Source organism: Periplaneta americana, chromosome 16 (assembly GCF_040183065.1).
Source record: "Periplaneta americana isolate PAMFEO1 chromosome 16, P.americana_PAMFEO1_priV1, whole genome shotgun sequence".
Classification (NCBI taxonomy): Eukaryota; Metazoa; Arthropoda; class Insecta; order Blattodea; family Blattidae; genus Periplaneta; species Periplaneta americana.
The window spans coordinates 18,700,059-18,721,571 of NC_091132.1; the positions used below are offsets into that span (position 1 = coordinate 18,700,059).

Below are 21,513 nucleotides of genomic sequence, written 5' to 3' on the forward strand. Positions count from 1 at the left end.
GATTAGATTAGTTTAGAATTTTAGTGACAGGTTAGGTTAGGATTTTAGTGTCAGATTAGATTAGTTTAGAATTTTAGTGACAGGTTAGGTTAGGATTTTAGTGGCAGGTTAGGTTAGGTTCGGTTAGTTTAGGATTTTAGTGACAGGTTAGGTTTAGGATTTTAGTGTCAGGTTAGGTTAGTTTAGTATTTTAGTGACGGGTTAGATTCGGTTAGTTTAGGATTTCAGTGACAGGTTAGGTTGGTTTAGCTTTTATTGTGCTTTGCATATACGAAGCTGTGACAGTTCTTGCTAGGATATTTTAGGCTTTTTTATTTTTATTTTAGTAGGTTATTTTACGACGCTTTATCAACAGCTTAGATTATTTAGCGTCTGAATGAGATGAAGGTAATAATGCCAGTAAAATGAGTCCTGGGTCCAACACCGAACGTTACCCAGCATTTGCTCATATTGGGTTGAGGGAAATCCCGGAGAAAAACCTCAACCAGGTAACTTGGGACCGGGAATCGAACCCAGGCCACCTGCTTTCGCGGCTAGACGCGCTAATCGTTACTCCACAGGTGTGGACTTTTAGGCTTTTGTTTTGCGTTGTGTAGGGAAATGTGCCGCAGGTTAGGTTGGGTTGGTTTAGGATTTTAGTGACAGGTTAGGTTGGGCTAGTTTAGGCTTTTATTGAGCTTTGCATATACGGAACTGTGACAGGTTAGGTTAGGACTGTTTAAGATTTTGTTATGCCTTGTATAGGAGAGTCTGTGACAAGTTACGTTAGGTTAGTTTCGGATTTTAATGACAGGTTAGGTTAGGTTAGTTTAGGCTTTTATTATCGTTTGTTTATACGAAACTGTGGCTGTTTAGGTTAAGATACTTTGCTGCTACGAGATTTTTTCGAGGCTCTGATTGAAGGTGTTAAGCGGGGGGGGGGGTGAAACAGAGAGGAGTTTCCGGTAACAAGACTGTGCAGGCCGATCACCAGATACCAGAAGCGCTAAACGTTTCAATGGAATTTTCTGATTGGATGCTAGTGGAAAACACTGTTGTATACAAGATATATCTCGTAGGCAATAGAAAGCCACGCAGAACAACAAAATAGCCGCCATATTTCTTTTGAGACGAGAGCCTGATGACTGTTTTATGAGTCGTTTGTACGTTTATTTTATTTAATTAGGAAAATAAGTGAAAATTTCATCAGAACATCTAATATTTTATTTATACTTGTTTTGTTTTGTTGAAATTTTTACTTATCTTAATTAAATTAAATAAACACACAAAAATAATAACATTCTTCTTTAATAAATTTTATAATTTGGTCAACAAAACCACCAATATCGTGCTCAAATTGTCAAATGTTAAGCTTCACAGCCAGACCACCAGGAGCGCACCAATTGTTCTCACGAGAGTCTGCTTCCCTGTCAGACTTACTAAAAAACCGTCGTAACATGCGACGTACACTTATACCACAGTCTAATACATATTAATGTATTAGACTGTGCTTATACTATTTTATTCTTCTCTATGGTGTCACTCTATCCCGGCGGTGTGTGTTTTGAAGATGATAGCGATTGAGTGTAGCCGTCGTGAATGGATAGTGGTTTTTTTGTTTTTTACGTTGGCAGTTGAAGTTTGAAGTGCGTCGGCGTCTGCTATAACGGCGGGGTTGGAATTGAAGTTCCTTTGTGGTATCGTGTGTTTATTCTAGTATTATGTGCTCTAGTTGAGTGTTTTTCAGTGGGTATTGAATCAATAACAGTTCTGCGTTCTTCACATTACATCGCATCGTGTGTTTCAGGTGACTACAGTCGTTTCATTGACTAGAAAGCAGAGTTTGCACTCGCATTACGTTGGATGTGTCATTTCAGAGCTAATTAGCCACATGTCTGTACAATTAGTTTACTTGAAAACTTACCAATACAATGCTTAAGTTTTAAAATGCATCTCCACAAAAAATCGGGTGAATGTTACTTTTGTCCCGTCCACTATAGGAGACATAGGCCAGTTTTACACTAATCCTAAACATATTTAGTATAACTTGTTGCTTGTGGGCCATCCCAAACCGCAACCTCCACCTTCTAAGAGCGCCAGTCCTTATATACCCGTCAGTCAAGGCCTTCTGACAAATAAAAGCAATTGACAATAGATATCTCAGTCATGACAACCTCATAAAATATCCTATCAATTGAATAATCGATCTTGCTACGTACAACATAATTATATTATATTATTACCCATTTCAGCGAGTACTGACGACCACTGCAAAATACGACAATTTGGTCCAGGGAGCATTCTCTTTTGGCACAAGGATGATTTATGTAAAATGTTTCTAAATTAGTCTTTTAAATACCGGTACATTCTTTAATATAATTTGGTCCAGGGAGCATTCTCTTTTGGCACAAGGATGATTTATGTAACATGTTTCTAAATTAGTCTTTTAAATACCGGTACATTCTTTAATATAATTTGGTCCAGGGAGCATTCTCTTTTGGCACAAGGATGATTTATGTAACATGTTTCTAAATTAGTCTTTTAAATACCGATACATTCTTTAATAAATCACTGAAAAACAAATGTGAATATAGGGATGTGGAGTGAGTACGAAATTATTATTATTTTTGGCGCATCATTTTTACGTAAATATATACATATTTTAAGAAATACAGGAAACAAGCATGAACATTATTCACCATTCTTTATGATCTTGGGATAGAAAAAAAACGTATGGAATAGAATTACATACAATTAATGTGCGTGTAATAAACAATAAGCAAACCATCTTCGATTAATCATTTCAAAACAACTTGAATATAGCGTGGATTGTGTAGGAAAATAATTTCTTATATGTTGCTCCCAATGTGCATCATTGTTAACTTATGAAAACAAATGAAAATTAACATGGCATATAAACACGATTTGAAGAAAGATAGGAGATATTAAGTAATATTCAGCGTTCTTAATGATCTTTGGATGGAAAATAACAATGAAAAAAAATATATATATATGTTATAATAGAAATTACAAACAGGTGAGTATATAAAAAACAGTAAGTTGAATCCTATTTGATTAATAAGCTTAAATTACCCCAGGTTTAGTGTAAGAGTGGTCTATATCTAACGATGACTCCCAGCAAATTACTTAATTCATAAAAACAAAAAAATCGTGTTAGAATATTGAATTTGTGTATTTTCTCTGAAACTTTCCAAATATCTGTAGGCAGTCTTTTACATTAGATTGCCGAAAATTGGTTTATAGCGCAGCATTGGCAGTGATAAAAGTGTGAAATATTTGTTCAGTGGGCAGTGGATACTCTACATTGACCAAAAATCGCTTAGAAATTCGGCCGTTTTCTATTCCAAAATTGGCGGAAGTCAACCAACTCTCGTTTCTCCCTCACAGCAGAGTTCGTATAGGTCAGTTTCTATCTGATACTTTTCCAATTCACTGTGGGCTAAAGCAAGGAGATGCATTATCACCTTTACTCTTTAACTTCGCTCTAGAATATGCAATTAGGAAAGTTCAGGATAACACAGAGGGTTTGGAATTGAACGGGTTACATCAGCTTTTTGTCTATATGGATGACGTGAATATGTCAGGAGAAAATTCACAAACGATTAGGAAAAACACGGAAATTTTACTTCAAGCAAGTAAAGCAATAGGTTTGAAAATAAATCCCGAAAAGACAAAGCAGGACGAATAGAAGGAATAGTGTACGCACCGTTGCTTACGGTTCGCACTCAGCGAGTTTACACGGGTCCGCCGCAACGCGGCGCTTCTATCGCGAAACTCCTGACTTTGGGGAAGTTCACAGTTCTTGTTACGCTAAACGTAGTCCTTTTTAAAAGCAAATTTCTACCATTTAACCCGTCTAGTCGTAACTTTAGGAATACCTGCATAGTCCCTTATTCATAATTAATAGCCTTCGCTCAGTTAACACTATTATGAACGTTCGTAACAAAATACGATAGGATCTGAAACGCTATGAAAGCGATAAGTTCGGTATTTAACAAGTTGCGAATTCAGGGACAGAAAACTCTACAAAATGTTAAATAAAACCAGAGTTGAAAGATATTTTACGTGCTTATAAATTAATTAAATTACTCACCATATGAATGATTAGTTGCCTGCTACCTTCGAGAGTTTGCGAGATGACTTGGCGGATTTACGAGCTTGCAATTCTCTTCGGACTTCCTTTGTCCTGAAGAAGAATCGGCACTTTAAGTAGTGGTAAACCAATTTAGGAATAATATCCATGATGTGTTCTCTGCAACAACCTGCTCCCGAAGACTGGATCGTAAGAGCGTCAATAGTGTCAAGACAGTCATAGAAGATATCACCCCACATTGCACTCGCTGAGCTAATCTTTTCTTTAATTTTCATTTCTGTTTGAAGAAGTACGTCGTACACAGCTTGGGAGGGATGGGTTAAAAAATGACGTTCCTACCGGATCCGTAGTCCTTGATTTGGGTGAGAGCTGCACAATGTTTAGACACATTACTTTTCTGTCGAAGGGACTGGACACAGAGAATACACGCAATAAACTTAGAGGAATGATTTACGACATAACCTGCCACATGATACACTAAACATCTGTCAATCAACACGGGAGGAGTGGTATTTACTAACTCGGGCACAGCACTTTCCCAGCCTTGACCATGCATTTCTTCACAAAGAACAAATTTTTTCTTTTATACAAGTTTCTACAGACTTTTTAACTGCCTTGTTACGTAATTCCGCATTTCGCGCTAATGTTCGCATTTGGTTCACAAAAGATGTGAGTAGTTTATCACTTTTCGGTTCACAGTTTCCTGCAATGTTAAGGACCTGCTTTGCAGGGACATAAATACATTGTAATAAATGCATATGGAGGAAATCTATCTTCGAAGGATGGTCATCTGAACTGAGTGAACGTAAAATTCCGAAGTGACGTTCCAAGGGGTCTTGAGTGAGTTTCCCTGTTAGGACATATTTATATCCTTTGCTCCAGAGCCATTCACTCATTTCTAAGGTACTCTGCGAGGTTACTACTAAAGACTCCATTGTTATACCAGAAGCAAATGTGTTGGTTGTAGTTCTGAGGCATTGAAGAAAATCAATAAGGAATTTGTGGTTAGAAGAGTCTTTATAAAGAGCCTTAGCAGGAGTGTGTGAATTTAATACGTCGGCAATGCAGTTTAAATCCCTCGTAAATTCTTCAGTGTCCTCACTGCCCTCGAAACCCGATGACCCTACTTCACTATAAAATTTGAGACCTTTGGCGACACTGCACTGAAGAGTTGGAACGCAAGTCTGGCATTCATTCTCTGAAAGGACGAAGGATCTAGATGAGCTGTTGTCAACTTGGGACAAACCCTAAGACCGGCACATCCAGATAAATCTTCTTCAAAAAGTCTCCTATAAAAACTGAAATTGATGTTTTTCTCCTTGTAAGAGAGTTCGAGTTTATCATGGAAATAATTTCTTATGCATTTCAATATGTGCACAAAATCTGAGAATGCCCATATCTTCCTTTTTTCGTCGGACGGATTAGGAATATAGCATTGTGCTGGAATTTTTTTTTCCATTGATTTCTAAAGATTTTCAGGCCTTTTTATTTGTTTGACTGCCATCACAGGTGAAACCGACTACTCTCGCCCCAACTGCTTCTAATTGTAGTATAACTTGAATAAGAATTTTAACAAGAATATCACCTGGAGTAGCTTTTCTGCTAGCGTAAATAGCAATTGGTTGAATCCAATCTTGCATAAATGGCACAAACATAAATACTAGTGCATGATTGGCTAATTGCTTCTTTTGGACATCAGTTGTGAGATCTCCGAAATCAAAAAATCAGTCCACTTTAAGGGAAGAGTTATTAAAGTGAATTTCTTCTCTGAGTTTGACCTCATCGAATATTACCACTCCGTAACGTTTATTTTCATGTATTTCATCTTTATAGAAATCTGAAACTCAAGGACTGTGGATTTACACCATATGGACACTTAAGTCCTCGGCAAAGTTTTCTTAAATGCTTTTGTGAGGGAAGAGGCAGCAAATCATGTCGCAAACAATGTCTGTACCCTTTTGGTGATTTTATTCTAAACAGCAAACTCTCCAAAATAAAGTCAGCACTATATCTCATTCGACTGGGATTTTTGAGTCCACATTTCTTTATCATTGTATCCATAATAATTTTTTACTTACTAAGGAATTTACTACCTCTATCCTCAATTTTTTTTACATTTTAACTGCTTTTCTATTAAACAAATTCTGGCTTTTGCCGAGGACAGACTGATTTTAGCCCTTGTGTACCTTCGATTCAAATTTTTCAGTTGCTTCTTCAAATGTAATATTTTATCAGCATGACAAGTATCTTGAATTTGAATCTTATTATCTTTATTACTGCTAGACTGACCTTGAACGTCAATTTGATCCGCTGTTATTGTTGGATCTCCATCATAAATGTCTGCATTCTTCTTTCTTCTTCTCCCTGCGGGTTCACCATTCTTCTGTCTCGTGGGTGATTTCCGATGTTTTACCTGACTTGATAAATATTTCGGTAAATTAGGGAAAATGTGAGGCACAGCTCCTGGTTTTAATTTCCAATGAACTCGCGATATTTCTGCCTTTTGACCTTTAATAATGAAACAGTCTGATTTTATAATCATATCTTCGGAAAAATGCACATCACAAATACGGTTATTTACCGAAAGCTGCCTATCTTTACGCGGAATCGCTCTGGCCCATTTCCCAAACTCATCTTTTTCTTTGGGAGGTGAAAAAAAATATCTTTTGTCACAATTTCTACCGTATCCCGATCTACAACCCGGAGCAAAACAGTACGGCATTTTTGCAATTATTTTGTAAACCACCACACAATATTCTTTTGTCACTGGTTAATTCAAAGCACAACAAATTGAAGACTTCTACACAACCCCAAACAACAAAGCATACTAACAACCCCTAGCAACTTTTACCATTAAACGCGCGAGAAATTGTATTGTCGAGGTGTCTGAACTCTGACAAACGATGGAGTATAGCGATCGAAGCGCCACTAGTTCTCAGGTCCGCCACCGACAATGAGAGAACATAGGAGTGTGTACACTATTCCTTCTATTCGTCCTGGACAAAGTATTGATTATGTCTCGTGACCAGAATATTGTACGAAATGGAAATATAAAAATTGGAGTTTTACCCTTCGAAAAGGTGGAGATATTCAGATATCTTGGAGCAACAGTAAGCTTAGCAGGTATAAATGACACTAGGGAGGAAATTAAACTTAGAATAAATATGGGAAATGCCTGTTATTATTCGGTTGAGAAGCTTTTGTCATCTAGCCTGCTGTCAAAAAATCTGAAAGTTAGAATTTATAAAACAGTTGTATTACCAGTTGTTCTGTATGGTTGTGAAACTTGGACTCTCACTTTGAGAGAGGAACAGAGATTAAGGGTGTTTGAGAATAAGGTTCTTAGGAAAATATATGGGGCTAAGTGCGATGAAATTACAGGAGAAAGGAAAAAGTTACACAACGCAGAACTGCACGCATTGTATTCTTCACCTGACATAATTAGGATCATTAAATCCAGATGTTTGAGATGGGCAGGGTATGTAGCACGTATGGGCGAATCCTGAAATGCATATAGAGTGTTAGTTGGGAGACCGGAGGGAAAAAGACCTTTGGGGAGGCCGAGACGTAGATGGGAGGATAATATTAAAATGGATCTGGGGGAGGTGGGATATGATGATAGAGACTGGATTTATCTTGCACAGGATAAGGACCGTTGGCGGACATATGTGAGGATGGCAATGAACCTCTGGGTTCCTTAAAAGCCATTTGTAAGTAAGTAAACAATACTTTAGATGGCAAGGCAATTAAAACACAAATTATCCCTCCAAAAATACAAAATTTTTGCAACCCTTGGATGTGTAATTTTAGACAATATAAAATAGTAATTCGAAGGCTAGAAGAATATTTCAGACATAAAATTATTTGTGAAAATATTCCAAACATATTGCACAAGAGAGGCTTCAATTCTGTTGTGTATCAACAGTTTTATTCAGCTGTCCTCAAAGACATGCTAATATGCGTGTGGTAGAAGTGTGGATATGTGACGGACAAACATGTGAGAAAGTTTGATAACGTTCTGGCAACAATGTTGCATGTTGGAAACTGTGGAGAACCAGCCTGTATGGGTCTTTGGCCCGACCACTTCATTTCGAAGCCCACTATCACATTTAAGGTGAGTCACAAAGTTAATACATATTTTAAATTCAAATTGAATTTGTATTTCAGCAAATTAATGTGAGAAAAAGAAAATATACTAGAGTATTAATGTGGGAGCTGTGATATGATGTGGAACTGGATCCAAGTGCGCGCAAGAAGTGGTATAAATAGCAACGATTTTCAAGTCAGTATATTTCGTAAACGAGGAAAAAGCCAAATGAACGACTATCACCACGTTTCTTAAGGAACGAAAATTAGCGTAAATATGCATTTTAATTGAATTTAAGCTACACAACCTGGATCGCCTCCCTTGTCAGAGACCTGTTCGAAATCTTTTATTAACGTTATGTTTGTTAGTAATTCTTTTGCAACATCTTTAAAATGTAAATAATATTATCCTACCAAATGACTGTTCTGCTATTTGGCCAGGAGATCTTGTACTGTTATGGATTATAAGCTCATGGTAGTATTTTGATCAATGCAGATAATCTTTTACTCTACTACAGTCATTAAATGCGTATTAAGTAACATGTCTTTGCTCGCATGTTGTATTACACTCAGTTTTCCTCCTAGAGATATCACATTGACTTACAACAATTAATTTCCGAATTGTATTTTCGTTGTGTGCATATGGGTAGGAAATTTGTTACGTTGTTATTTTAAATGCATTAATTCTTTGAAATTCATGTTAGTAACATGATATAGGCCTACTACATATTATGTAACCCAGATTGTGGTCGAGTTGAGGTTTTGGAAAAGTTGCCATAGGTTGAGAAATCTATCATTCATTTCTCTTTTAAGATACTGTGATTCTTCATTTAGATGAAAGGTTAAATTTGACATTTTGTTAGTATATTAGTAATTTTGTTCTTATAAGATACGCTCTACGAAATGCTTTGACATGATCTTAACAGCACATGTTAGTCAGTGATGGACTTTCATCAGATTCTGTTGGTAACAGAGTAAGTTGTCTACCATATGACAGTACGCTTTACAGAAAATCTGTTAAGATTTAATGAACTCTAATTCATTCAAGTGATAAAGATGGTGAACTATATGGTAAGAAAAGTATATTTTCATTTCATTTATTGTATTCCGTAGATCTTACATTAGCATTGAAGCTTTAAAATGTGGAACGAGTCAAAATTTTACATGATTACAATTTTTTGGCAAGATGATGTGAGGCCGAGGATTCGCCATAGATTACCTGGCATTCGCCTTACGATTGGGGAAAACCTCGGAAAAACCCAACTAGGTAATCAGCCCAAATGGGGATCCAACCCAAGCCCAAGTGCAGCTCTGGATCAGCAGACTAGTGAGTCTGCCAACTTAGCTACGTTGATAGCTCTACAAAAAATATATAGTAGGCCTACATAGCAATCAGATTATTAAATTTACAAACCTAAACGATTATTCATCAGTTGAGCTATAAAATATAGTACATAGCAAGTAAGTTAATTCAATTTAAAAGCATAAACAGTTCATCAGTTGAACTATACAAACTATTCAATTTACATCATATACAATCCACCAGCCAAGCCATATAAAATATGCAATACACAGTAAACAGACTAATTCAATTTACAAGCACAGTTTAGTTCAGCTCCACAAAATTACACATTTCATGTCAAGTAGATTAATTCAATTTACAAGCATAAACAATACCTCAGTTGTGTAGAAGGCATGAGTATATGTAGAAATTTAGTTAATTGTGTTCTAAACATTTTCTCGTGGTCCTTCAAAGCTTTAAGATATGAGGGGGATCCAGGAAATAACGACCGTTCGTGCATACCCTCCGCGCAGCTGACTCCCCTTCCTTGTTTGAAGGTAAACTGGCTTCCTTAACATGTGTTCTCATAATGTTGTGAGTACTGGTTGCAACAAGTCGCCATTGTGCATTTTGTGTTGCTTCAAAATGAACGACGTGATTGATAATCCCGCCGACTGTGAGGTGAGGAGTGTAATTCGATTTTTGAATGCCCGACATTTGAAACCTGCAGAAATTTACCGGCAATTGAAAGAAGTGTATGGTGATACTGTAATGAATGAAAGAAATGTGAGAAAATGGTGCGAAATGTTCAACAATGGGCGAACAAATGTCCATGATGAAACTCGACCCAGATGCCCATCACTCATCACAGAAGACCTGAAGACTAAAGTGAACAACAGAATCTTGCAAGACAGGCGCACATCACTCGACGAATTGCATATTGCCTTTCCTGACATTTCTCGTTCTTTGCTTGGTGAAATTGTGTCGCAACATCTTGGCTACCACAAAATCTGTGCACGATGGGTTCCACGGCAACTGAGTGACCAACACAAAACTCAGAGAATTGCCTCAGCATTGACATTCATGATGCGATATCACACAGATGGAGACACCTTTCTTGATCAAATTGTGACTGGTGATGAGACCTGGGTGTCTCACAACACCCCAGAGACCAAGCGCCAATCACGTCAGTGGCATCATCCCTCATCACCCAAGAAACCGAGAAAATTCAAACAGACTCTCTCAACAGAAAAAGTCATGGCTACTGTCTTTTGGGATCGCAAAGGTGTTCTTTTGCTGGATTTCATGCCAAAAGGCACTACGGTCAATGCAAATTGTTATTGTGAGACTTTACGAAAACTACGGCGAGCCATCCAAAACAAGAGGCGAGGAATGCTTTCGAGAGGAGTTGTGCTTCTTCACGACAACGCCCGCCCGCACACTGCTGCTTCAACTCGAGAATTGCTGGATCAATTCGGTTGGGAAATCTTTGATCATCCGCCCTATAGTCCAGACCTTGCTCCTAGCGATTTTCACCTTTTCACTAAGCTGAAAGACTTTCTGGGTGGTATGCATTTTGGAAGTGATGAAGAGTTGAAGAAGACAGTGAGCACCTGGCTTAATGAACTGGCGGCAGAGGAGTATAACACGGAAATTCTAAAGCTAGTGAACAGATACGACAAATGTTTAAATGTAGGTGGTGATTATGTAGAGAAGTAAAGGAAGCTTCAGTTATGTAACAGACTTTGTTTTTTCAAATAAATATATTTTTTTAATTATTACAACAAAACGGTCGTTATTTCTTGGATCCCCCTCGTAATTAGGCAGTGCATTGAAGACTGTTATACACGAATAATGAACTCCTTTTTTATAACAGCTTATACTAACAGGAGAATAAAAAGAGTGGCAATGCGTTACGGAAAATACTTGAACTGTAATTCGCATTCATTTCCAAATATACGTTAGTAACCACTGAAAGTTTTTGGGCCCCCCGCGACGTGGGGTCTCCGGGGGTGTAAGTTAAGCCACTGCATATGGCTAATAAAGGGGGAAAAAAACTTAACTTCTCGTGCACTATTACTGTAACTTTTTGTTCTGAAAAGGAATTTTAAATTATTACATTTGTTTGGATCAAATTTCTGCATATTTAAAGGACAAAACTAAGATTCTTTCAATCGTTTATTGTTATAATACACTGCTCTCTTAAATTGACTGAGCATATTGGGAATTAAATTAATGGCTTTCCCAAAACACACTATGAACTGTTTCATATAGGCGAAAACAATTTTTACCTCGAAAAGGAAGCAAAAACGAGCAAAATTGTATTAAATTTTTTTGTTTGAAATATCCCAAAGAATACCGCCCCCCCCCCGAAATTAGTGACATTACTTCTGGTTCACTCTGTATATATATATATATATATATATATATATATATATATATATATATATATATAAGTAAATGTATTAAATGTCACTGTTGCTAAGGCTAGTGTAAAATTATATATTCTCACGCGTCCCGAAGTTTGTTCTTTACAGTTGTTTGTAACATTACAGCGACACTACAGGTTGTCAGTGTCTTGTGTTTATTATTAGGAACACTGGGGTGAAAATTGTTTATGATATAGTGCTTCAAATCACTATATTCAAAATCGTACACTACAGGTAAACACCAGCATGCTCAATCTAATGATTGGACTGCATGTAGGCAAGAAGGGATTCATATGAGACAAGTGAAGGGCATATTATCTGCTGCTGGTGTTGAGGAAGGGCAGGCTGCCTGAGAAATAGAAGTAATTTCTATTCACTTGCTTTTCCTGATTACTTGCCAGTTTTCTTGCTTATTACTTGTCTTTTCTCAAAATTTGGGCAGGTTAATGTCCACTTGGAGCGACTAACTTTGAGGAAGGTACTTACTTGTACATCTGCCTTGCCTTGCCTTAAAGGAAAAATGATACAAAACATAAATTTACATCAAATCATATTTATTAACTTCTTTGCTGATTTTTATAAATGTAGCAAATATTGTAAATAAATTAGAATAGGCCTACCAGTATATTGTTTACTTTTAGAATAATAATAAATTCAAGCCAGTATAGCTTGGGCAGTAACAAGTGTGGTTCAAAGCTGTTTTTGGCCCTGGGTTTGAGTTCCACTTGTGCCGATTACTTGGTTGGGTCCCCCCCCTCTCCCAAGTTTCCTCCAACTGTAAAGTGAATATCAGACAATTCCATGGAAAATCCCTGGATTCATCTTGCTCAATACTATTTTCGGTTATCCAAATAATAAATAGTTGGTCCCAATTAGTTGTATGGCACTAAAATATTACTTGGCTAAAATTGATTTAACATTCATTGTTTAAGATATCGATCAAATTCCAGCAGAATTAATACAAGAGGGTGGAAGTGCATTGTATAGCGAAATTTATAAACTTGTACTTGCTATTTGGGAAAAGGAAATTGTACCAGAACAATGGAAGGAGTCCATAATTGTACCTATTTTTAAGAAGGGGGACAAAACCAACTGTGGTAACTTTCGAGGAATATTACTTTTGTTGACGTCGTACAACATTTTGTCCAATATTCTTTTGAGAAGATTAACTCCATACGTAGATGAAAATATTGGGGATCATTAGTGCGGTTTTAGGCATAATAGATCGACTATTGATCAGATTTTTTGTATTTGACAGATAATGGAGAAAACTGGGAGTATAAGGGTACAGTGCATCAGTTATTCATAGATTTCAAAAAGGCATATGACTCGGTTAAGAGGGAAGTATTATATGATATTCTTATTGAATTTGGTATTCCCAAGAAACTAGTTCGATTAATTAAAATGTGTCTCAGTGAAACATACAGCAGAGTCTGTATAGGTCAGTTTCTATCTGATGCTTTTCCAATTCACTGCGGGCTAAAGCAGGGAGATGCACTATCACCTTTACTTTTTAACTTCGCTTTAGATATGCCATTAGGAAAGTTCAGGATAACAGGCAGGGTTTGGAATTGAATGGGTTACATCAGCTTCTTGTCTATGCGGATGATGTGAATATGTTAGGAGAAAATCCACAAACGATTAGGGAAAACACGGAAATTTTACTTGAAGCAAGTAAAGCGATCGGTTTTGAAGTAAATCCCGAAAAGACAAAGTATATGATTATGTCTCGTGACCAGAATATTGTACGAAATGGAAATATGAAAATTGGAGATATATCCTTCGAAGGGGTGGAAAAATTCATATATCTTGGAGCAACAGTAACAAATATAAATGACACTTGGGAGGAAATTAAACGCAGAATAAATATGGGAAATGCGTGTTATTATTCGGTTGAGAAGCTTTTATCATCTAGTCTGCTGTCAAAAAATCTGAAAGTTTGAATTTATAAAACGTTATATTACCGGTTGTTCTGTATGGTTGTGAAACTTGGACTCTCACTCTGAGAGAGGAACATAGGTTAAGGGTGTTTGAGAATAAGGTGCTTAGGAAAATATTTGGGGCTAAGCGGGATGAAGTTACAGGAGAATGGAGAAAGTTACACAACACAGAACTGCACGCATTGTATTGTTCACCTGACATAATTAGGGACATTAAATCCAGACGTTTGAGATGGGCAGGGCATGTAGCACGTATGGGCGAATCCAGAAATGCATATGGAGTGTTAGTTGGGAGACCGGAGGGAAAAAGACCTTTGGGGAGGCCGAGACGTAGATGGGAGGATAATATTAAAATGGATTTGAGGGAGGTGGGATATGATGATAGAGACTGGATTAATCTTGCACAGGATAGGGACCGATGGTGGGCTGATGTGAGGGCGGGAATGAAACTTCGGGTTCCTTGAAAGCCATTTGTAAGTAAGTAAGTTTAAGATATGAAAATAATGGTATGGACGGTACACTTGCCAGATTACGTTTTATAAAATTTTACATGTGGGTTGCAAGGGATAGTGAAGTGCATTCCATAACCTCTCCTATCCAAATCCCATCCTCAACCTGCTCGTGGTGCAACCTGCTTTTACAGATGAGGCTCTGGGGACCGGGTAATGCTGTATAAGTGGAAATGCCTTCGGGCCGGCAACCCGTTGGGCAGTAATTTCATAACTGCTTTCAAATCTCACAATAAGCCTCGGATGAACCGGATTGATAATTCTATTGACGACAATGGCAAGGCTAAGGACAATTCTTGAAAAAGTGAAAATATTCTTAAACTGGCAACATGGAATGTACAGGGTATATTTCACAAGGATGATCAACTAGATGACATATTGGCAAAGAAAGGAATTTCAATAGCAGTTATATCTGAGACAAAAAAGAAATTAAAAGATCAAAAGAAACCAATAATTACATACAATTTTACAGTGGAGTTGACAGTAAATCAAGAGCAAAATCTGGAGTTATGTTAATGATAAAGAAACATTGAAGTCCACAATAAATAACTACTGCTTTTGGAATGAAAGAATAATCCAAATTAGATTGAAATTATCTCGAGGTTATATGACAGTGATTGGAGTATATGCTCTGTAGAAGGAGAGGATGAAGAAAATGATCAGTTTTATACAAAACTACAAAGAATTGTGGATAAAGTTAATAGATCTGACATGCTGGTATTGATGGGAGATTTTAATGCTAGAGTAGGGAATGTCAAGATTGAACACTGTATGGGTGTACATGGAGAACAAACTTGTAATAGAATTGGCAACAGATTAATTGATTTCTTGGTCTATAACCAACTCAAAATTATGACTACCTTGTTTGGTCATAAAGATAGTCACAAATTTACATGGGAAGCTAGGAACTTAAAGTCTATTATAGATTATATAATATGTAACAATAAAATAGCAAATATGGTACTAGACACAAGAGTATTTCGAGGCCCAGAAATTGAATCAGATCACTATCTTCTAGTAAGTTCTATATGCGTAAAACTAAGATGGTACAGAAGGAAAAGAATATAAATCAGCCTCAGGAACTATCTTATCGAGTAAGTTTATTTAAAGAGTATAGTATAATTTGGCTATATCAGAAAAGATTGGATACTATTATAAAAGAAACTCCAATTCAGAATAATGTAGAAGATGAGTGGAACGCCCTCCAAAATATTTTGAAGCAAGCCGCTAAGGAAAGTTTGGGCACAAAAAGAAAATGGTCTAGGAAAAAAGGATTAAGAACATGGGATGATGACATAGCGAAAGTCATATCAGAAGATAAAAGAGAAGCCTGTAAGAAATATTTGTTTACTAAAGCAGAATATCATAGAAAAAGAGCTGTCGCTAAAATAGAAGTACGGAAAAACCATAGACATAATTGTGAAGAATTTGTAGCTTATTTAGAGAATGATTTGTACAGACCTCAACCACAAACATACAAAATCCTTAAGAATTTAAACAACGAAGTGAGAGAAAAAGTTAAGGTAAATGTTTCTCCGTTAGAAAATTGGTTACAATATTTTCAGAAATTATGGTCCCAAACTGTTGAACCTCTTGAATTACCAGTTTCTGCTAATACTGAAATTGAACCCATCTCCAAATTTGAACGAGTTCAAGTTTTAAAGAAAATGAAGAACAATAAAGCCCCAGGAGAGGATTTACTGAATACTGAATTGTTTAAATATGCAAGCCAGACATTTATAAATAGACTCCTTCACTTTCTAAATAAGATATGGACAGGAGATGATATATCAGCAAGTTGGACAATATCAATCGTAGTTCCTATATTCAAAAGAGGAGACATAAAATCGTATGACAACTACAGAGGGATCATTCTATTAAATATAGGATATAAAATCTTTACCAGCATACTCAAGAACAAATTGTATAAACATTATGAAACACTTTCGGAGAAGAACAAAATGGCTTCTGAAAGGGAAGGTCATGTTGCGATGGATATTTTACATTAAAATTGTTGATGGACAAACACCGGGAATTCAACTTAGAAACACATATTGCTTTCATTAATTTGGAAAAAGCATTTGATAGGGTGAACAGAAATGAATTGTTAAATGTATTAGCCGCAGACCATGTTCCACGCTGCAGCCTTTCACCGTTGCTATTTATTATATACAATATATATATATATATATATATATATATATATATGAATCAAATAATTAGAGAATGGAAACAGTTGCCTCATGGATATATACAACTCAATAGATATTTACAACTAGATTCATTACTTTTTGCAGACGATTTAGCTCTGGTGGCATCCCCAGAAGATGAATAATTACAACATTCAATTTTTAATTTTAACAAAATTTGAATTAAATATGATATGAAAATCAATAAAGAAAAAACTAAAATTATGGCCTTCTGCGGAAAATACCCTATGTCTAGCAAAATATGTTTAGATTAAAAAATATTAGAAAGGATAAATTATTTTACATATCTTGGATACACATTCTCTTTCTTCGATGAAGTAGACATTTCACAGAAAATTTCTAAATACACCAAAACAATGGGAATAATTAACACCATTATGAAACCTTCCCTAGTACAAAGGCATACTCGAATTCGCCTTTACAAGACCTTGGTGAGACCTGTACTTTGTTACGGCAGTTGAGGCATGGACATTGAGGAAGAAAGACGAAAGCAGAATAACGGCTAATGAAATGAAATTTATGAGATATACAGCGGGATATACGAAATGGGATCACAAATGCAATGAAGATGTAATGGAAGAATTACAACTAGAACCTGTAATTAATCACGTAAAACATTATCAGAACAACTGGATAAATCATCTGCATCGCATGCATCTATATATATATAATTTGAACTGATGATGGAAATTATGGGAAAACGGCTGAACGGATTTCAATAAGTGATCCCTCATTTTGAAGCTTGGAACCCAAAGTTTTTTCAGAAAAAATAGTAGTTTTCAGTGAAATGTCGATTTTCCTACATAATTTTTCTATTTTCCAAAATCCATCTTTCGTCAGTTTTGAGAACTAATTAATTGCATATCAGAATAAAACAAAACGCACACTGCAATAAACAATAGTCTATTACACGAAGGCCATGACCTACAGGATTGCTGACATAGAGTTTAGATGGCTCAGATTCTTTCACATCATAATGTCAATATGTCGATCTTCATTTGTGTAATTTTTTGATAACGTATAAAATATAATTTACAGGTCTGATTCTCTGGTCTGTAGTTTTCTGAGTACAGCTGTGTATTGGATATTAAGAACTACAAAACTTAAGAATGTGTGATGACATTATTACCATTAAAAATGAAATATTATTATAGTTAATGCAAAACACAATGGTACACTGATGATATGAAAGTGAAACCTTTTGGGGCTTTAAGTAAGTAGACGCAGAGAAAGAATATTTTATATTAGATCTTCATGTTTATAATTTACTGAGTAACGACTATAAGTTATATATGTTACTGAAAACTATAAAACTTACGTAAGGTAACAATATTGTTATTAAAAATGAAATACTTTTATAGTTATTAATCAAGTAGTGTGGGTCTTTTTCATATATTTAATGGCAGTGTGGTATAGATATGTATATGATGTCTGATTCTCTAATTTTCTTTGGTAGTAATTGAGTCATGCTTCCTATTTTAGCTGCGTCTTTAAACTGCATAAAATTTAATTTAATATTTCTTTGGTTTAATAGATTAGATTTGTGATCGCTGCCAAGCATATTTTGTTGTAGGGAAAATAGCATGCCATTTCACTTCTTGCTACCGTGATGAGTAAGTTTATTTCCCGCAACCAGCAACGAATGAAACACTGAAACTGCTAACGATTTACAATGGACAATTTTATTTAGGGCGCATATAAGATTCTATGACATAGGGCCTATCATTCGCCTTATTTTCCGCATTTCAGCAATAGATTCCTCACAACAGCCTATATTACAGAAAATATACGGGATAACATTCATTGTTACACAAATTAATCCAGCAGTATTTGGTAGATCAGTATTGTCTGGAGGAAGTGCAAAAATTACAATTCCTAAGAAAAGACCAAAAGGTATTACTTATAAAATAAGAGGCCTACAATATTTTGTAGTCTCTTGATCACCTCAGCAAGATCTCTTAGTGGGAAAAAGTGATTCTGCCCTCTACATTTCAGGGTAGTTCACGAAACATGCAGAAGCTGTACCAAGATGCTAAGTCTTTTGTTCAAAGCATGACAAACCTTTCATTTTCTGAACTTTCACCTACAATCCGCAATGACCTGAAATAGCTACTTCATTACTCCCACATGAAAAACTCGCTGATGGTCCTGACATTGTTACTTGCGATTTCGCATTGAAACTCAAGAACTGAAGACGGATAGGTTCAAGGAAAAGTATTTGGCATAAAAGAAATTTCAGAGGGAGTATGTTTCATTATTATGGAAGCAAATAACTTTCAAAATGTCTGGTATTCTCATTGAAAATAAATCTGAATAATTTTTATTTGAATTTCTTATGGACTTAGTTTGCAGCATTTGCTGCACAAGCCACTAGTAGAGATAGAATCCCAAAAGTCATGCTCCACTATTGTCCAAACGGGAAGAGATCTCTCGGTCGTCCAAAGAAGCGCTGGGTTGAAAATTCAACTGTGAGATCGTAACAGGCCATTTGGCCTAATACTTGAAGGGAAGAAGAAGAAGAAAATTTTACATGTCATGCTGTTATTATTCTTTTTTTAAGAAAATGTCTGTAAATTGACTTCTTAGTTTTTAACTGCATAATGTTTTCAACCAACATTACACTGTTTATGTACGCTAAATTTTCAGTATGGAACAGGAGTGTACTGAGTGAATTTATTTCTTTATTGATATGTGATATATATATATATATATATATATATATATATATATATATATATGTTAAAATATATGCAGGAAGTTTTGTTGGAGATGATGTACATTAGTAATGGAATTTAACCTTTTCACTAACGGTCTTACTAATAAAAACTCTATATACAGACGTTTAACTGTCTTATACTTATACAATGAGTAGCTCGTTTATAAGTCCTGTGTAAATTCCTTACTAATAATCACTACATACGTCGTGTATAACAGTATAACTGTTACACAGCTACGTCATAGATTCGTCATTACTTCATTATGAAACGTAATAGAATATCTGAGGTTCTCTATTGCATCCGGTAGAACGCTCTAGTGTGGCGTGTTAAGTATCGATAGTACAACTGGCTCTGATCGATTACCACACTACATTTTGGTCAAGGAGTACAAGCTACAGCAATATTATTCTAATAATTCTATGATCTTTGGTTTGTTCTTCTGTGGTTACAAGGTAACCATCATCATAAAATGACAGTCGATACGAACAGCTGTTAGAGGGGCGACCATTTTTTCTCTACATACAACGCTTAAACAAGGGGTTTCGTGTATATAACTACTGCAAAGCAATTCTCATTGTATAGTTACAGCCTATTTATACGTCCATAGCTTATTCACGGTTTATTAGTAACGTTTTCTGTCTCAACTCTGCATAAGTCTCGTATAAAAACTATACACGGTTTATTAGTAAGACTGTAAGTGTAAACGTCTCCTGCTGTGTGCTGGTGATATTGTGAAAACAGGTTGTAATGTTTGTATAAACGAAAACTGTGAGAGTACAGAACTTCCTGGACCCTTTTCACACGAAGTGCCTCATATCTTTGCCTGTATTTATTATTTTTATCTGATTTTATTTTTGTGATTTTAGTGTCTTGAGAGAGTTAATTTAATATGTGTTTTATTTTAAATGATCTCTTTTTTTTTAGTTGGTTATTTAATGATGCTGTATCAACTACGAGGTTATTTAGCGTCGATGACATTGGTGATAACGAGATGGTATTTGGCGAGATGAGGCCGAGGATTCGCCATAGATTACCTAGCATTCACCTTATGGTTGGGGAAAACCTCGGAAAAAACCCAACCAGTTAATCTGCCCAACCGGGGATCGAACCCGCGTCCGAGCGCAACTGCAGACTGGCAGGCAAGAGAAAAGTGAAAGCACCAAGATGAAAAAAAAAAAACTGATGCGAAAAAAAAATACAAAAAATAAAGGACCTCTCATATAAAGACTGATATGATTGTTACTATTGCCTGATGAACTCGTGCATTTCAAGTACGCCTTGGTGATTTATAAAGAGAAACAGGTGCTTAATTGTGTTATGTTTATGCGTAGGCATTGAGTAGTGCTTCCTTGTGGCAGGTTTATAAATTGGTAATCAAAATGATTGTGCATTTATATTTGAAATAAACGTCTAGTTTTACAAGAGAAATACCAGTTGCACTTAACACCCAGTTTTCTAATTTGTTAGCATTCAGTATCTCAGACTTTGATAGAATATGTGTAAACTCATGTCGTATATGATGTTGTGCACCTTCTTTTGCAGTTTTAATTTTTGTGTACATATTTCAGGAAGTCTGTGTATTGAGTATGTCAACTCATAATGAGTGTGTTCATAAATTTTCTATTTTGAAAGAAATATATTACTTACAAATGAACCTGCAGGTTCATTGGCGCCCTACATAAGCCCCCTATCACCACGGCATGGCGCGTCCTCAGGTTGCGGATAGAGGAGATGGCCTCCAGATATGGAGGGTAGCTGCGAATATATTGAATAAGCAGTTGTGGACAGCCGATAAGGGGTGGTCCTCCAGCTTTGGGGGGTTGGGCGAAAGGCTAACAACCATCACCGTAAAAAACAGCCTGTTAGAAAACCTTACAATAAGCCTCGGAAATATATATATACTTTGTAAATACAGTGTATAGTTTTGTACAAATATATTGTTTTATATTATTTAAGAATGTGTTTTGAGTTGCTGGTATTTTTAATACAGGGCATTCCAAATGATTCATTGTGAGCCTGCATGATAGATAATGCAGCAGCTTGTGATAGTTCGATACCCACTCTCCAGAGTGAAAATACACAATTTCTGAAAAATAATATCAATTACTAAAATGTATTAATTTTGCACATGACTTGGTTATATGAGAGGGTTGGAAATGACTTCTCTCTGCCTTTACACATTCCATGCATCTCTTCAGAAAATTCGTATTTACACTAGAAGTTCTTCCATGATACTCCCAATTTCTC

General features: G+C 36.0%; 1 long non-coding RNA gene across 1 annotated transcript; it reads left to right on the forward strand.

Annotated features, from left to right (window-relative positions):
- Positions 1–1,635: 1,635 nt before the first annotated feature.
- Positions 1,636–21,261, forward strand: LOC138716156 (uncharacterized). Its single transcript, XR_011336581.1, has 3 exons — positions 1,636–1,786; positions 8,019–8,207; positions 20,191–21,261. It is a non-coding gene; the product is annotated as an uncharacterized lncRNA (long non-coding RNA).
- Positions 21,262–21,513: the final 252 nt, after the last annotated feature.